The following is a 3,611-nucleotide window of genomic DNA, read 5'->3' as shown; positions in this document are numbered from 1 at the left end:
CTATGGACTATATAGGTTTTAAGAATACTATCTTCAAATACTTGTGCTTAGACTAAAATCCATCTAATCTACTACATCCTTAATAAACTATTTTCTTATCTAAGTACATGTGAATAATTCATTACTTAGAAGCTCACAAGCCAGAGACATCTTTAGTCACAATGTTTGCTTGTACCAAAGAAAATAGCATCATAGTATGTATGCATGCATCAAAGCAAGGAGGCATAGACCTTTCAACAAGCATGAAAGAAGCTACCATAGGCTAGATAAAGATGTATGTCCAATTAATAGATCATTCTAAAGAAGAAAAGAAGACTAATTGGTGGTTTTCATCTAAAAAACAAATACCAACTTTGTAGAGACATCCATTATAATGCTATAGAAATATATAGCTATAGGGATGGTTGACTTGGTGTCACAATTAAAGTAGCTGCATGCACCACATTACATACAACCTACTGACACTTACACCACAAAACAAACAATCTTTGTTGTAAACAGAATTTGGCCATGATCAAAAATACGATTGTTAAATAACAAAGCACGACTCAACTTTTGACAAGGGCTTCAAGAAGCTATTCTTATCAAACAATTTCATAATTTCTTCTATGTCAAAACATGACTTGATAATAAGATACTTAGGAATTATCTCGTGAAACAAATTATTTTTTGCATTCACCTTACAAAACTTCAACTTCAAATTCTCTCACTATTACTCTACAAATATACATTTATCTCATAATCTTCCATATCAAATCATGTACAATATGTCACATTATAAGATCTCTCATAATCCAAATAACTATACACAATATATTTAAATACTCTAAGCACCATCAAATCTTGTACATGATTTTGGTAGTTAGGATTATTTAACATCTTAGCAAAATATGAAACTTATATTTATGAAATTTTGAGTCTTTTTATATCATATATATTTTTAGTTTTTTAAACTTTTAAGAATAAAAATAAAATTTTAATACTATTAAAATTAAAATCTAAAAAATAATTTAGCAAAATATGCAATAAAATAAAGTTTAGTCTAAAAATACTTATGGTAGAGTCTAAAATTACTTTGAGGCAAGATTTGCTTCAAAATAAGATATAATCAAATTCTAAGTTGTACATATAACTTCATGTAAATTTATAAATAATACAATTATTTTTTTAGGAAGATAATACTAATAATAATTTTTATAAATAAATAAATAAATAAATATATATAATATAAAAATATAAAAAATTATAAAATTTAAATCTTAAATTCATATAACTAAGTTTTTGAAAAAATTTAAAATATAAAAAATAATAATTCTTATTAAATCTATGCATAAAAAAATAAAATATATTATTTGATCACCATAAAATTAAAATAGATGCTATATTATTCTAAAAATTTATTTTATTCAATAAATATTTTTTAAGTCTTTAATTTTAATTACAAAACCAAATATATTATTTTTATTTATAACTTTATTTTATTTTTAGTAAAAAATATATATAATATTTATAATAAATTATTCATATCTTAAATATAAAAATTACAGTTAATTTTATAATTTAATTAAAATTAATAAAATTTTAATCAATATATTCAATCTATTTTAAAATATTATCTTTTTATTAAATTTTATTATTTCTAAAATAATTTATTCTATAGATTTTTTAAAAATATTTTCTAAGTAGATATTTAAAAAAAAGATATATTAGTATTACAAATATCTACACTATTATAGTTAATAGAAGTAAGTAGAAATAAACTACAATAGTTTACAATCCAAATATCTAAGTTACAAGATACTTTTATGGTAGCTATTTAAAATAAGAAACTTCTTTAAGTAATTAATATAGATACTAGGTAAATTTTAAAACTTGACCTTTACTTAAATAAATTTCTTTAAATTTATTAAAAAATAAAAAATCTATCTATGGATAAATTTTATTTTTATTTTTTATAAATATTTTTTTTTCAAAAAACTATGCACTTAAAATAAATATCTATAAGTATAATAGATAGCAATTAAAATAATTTTTAGTATAGTATTATTAGGATCTTTACTAACCTAGTTTTAAAATAAATTAGATCATATAAATATTAAAATTAAAGAAATTATGCAAGAAAAGAAAGTAAGATTTTTATGTTTTTAATTATGCTATTAGCTTAAAGATCTTAATTTCTTTACAAAACTACTCTTATTTCCTTGATACTTTAAATTATATATTTTTTTGGACTTCTTAAATAACTATCTTATTTTATTCAAATCATAATAATAATAATAATAATAATAATTTTAGTATATTTTACATAAAATATTGAGTATTTCTCCTTCAAAGATAAATGATTTATATTACTAAGATAATAAAACATCCTTCATCCAAATTATTGTAAAAATACTTGTTATGAACTAAGAATTATTGAAATTGAAATAAAAACACATTATTTGTTACAATTCTAATAAAAAAGGGTTCAATGCTTTAGTAGTTTACATCATTTAACTTTAGAAGAGAAATTCTCTATACTTAATAATTAAACTACCATAAAATTAATTGATATTGAAGTCACTTAAATTAATTTTTTAACATGCTATAAATTGTTGTAGAAACCTAAATTTAAGAAACTTCTATATAAGAAATTTTAAGTCAAAATTCAAAAAATTTAAAATTTTTTTAATAAAGATTTAAGATAATAGATTTTGATATATGCTCTTATTCAAAAGAGCACTATAATTTAGATTGTAAAAAAGTCTTTTTATCACAATGTAGAATAGATATTAATTCGTTTTTGAAAGATATTGGTAAAATATATTAATAGTCCATATAATAGGAAATTCAAGAGGACGGATGAGTGATTTAGTTATTAAAAGCAGTTAATTACAGAATTACGGTTAAAATTTGGAGAATCAGGGGAAAGTATATAGGAGTTGTAGAAGTTAATTAAGGTGCCATCGCTGTGATAGTGTGAGCCGGGGTAAGCTTGGTGCTACCTCTTTTCTTTTGTTTGTTATTTTCTTTGAATAAGAGGATTGAGAGTTTTTGAATATTGTGAAGTGAATTATGGAATGGAAATGTGATTGGTATTATTTGAGAAGAAGAAAGTTTGAATGCTGAAATCTAATTGTAGTTCAGCAGAGAGAATGAATCTAAGTTTGTATGAAACACCGTAATGTGAATGGCAGTTCTGTGTGAAGAATTCTAGTGATTGGAATGAGGGTAATTGTGTACTGAAAGCTGTGAGGGCACAATATTACAGTTGGAGATTATGAGGGTGAATATATTGGTGGAAATATCAGTTATTGGTATGACTGAATTGCTGTAAAGAAGAGACCGATAAGGTGAAGGAGGAGATTATAGTTTCCTTGTGTGTTCAGATATTGGAAATAAAGACGATACATTCAGGAGGTAATTGATTGTGTGACCTTAACGTGAACGCTTAAGTAACTAGTCATTTTTCGTGTTCAAATCTCCCTATACGGGTTTATGCTGGGAAGTTTCTTTCGGAATAAGTAAAACGAGCAATCACATTTTGGCGCCGCTGTTGAGGAGTGATAATAGCTTTGAGTGTTAGGAATTAATTACCAAATGTATGAGAAAATTGTCAATGGAAGATGATT

This window comes from Physcomitrium patens, chromosome 6 (assembly GCF_059467195.1).
Source record: "Physcomitrium patens ecotype Gransden chromosome 6, ASM5946719v1, whole genome shotgun sequence".
NCBI lineage: Eukaryota > Viridiplantae > Streptophyta > Bryopsida > Funariales > Funariaceae > Physcomitrium > Physcomitrium patens.
Note: the sequence above shows the minus strand (reverse complement) of the source record.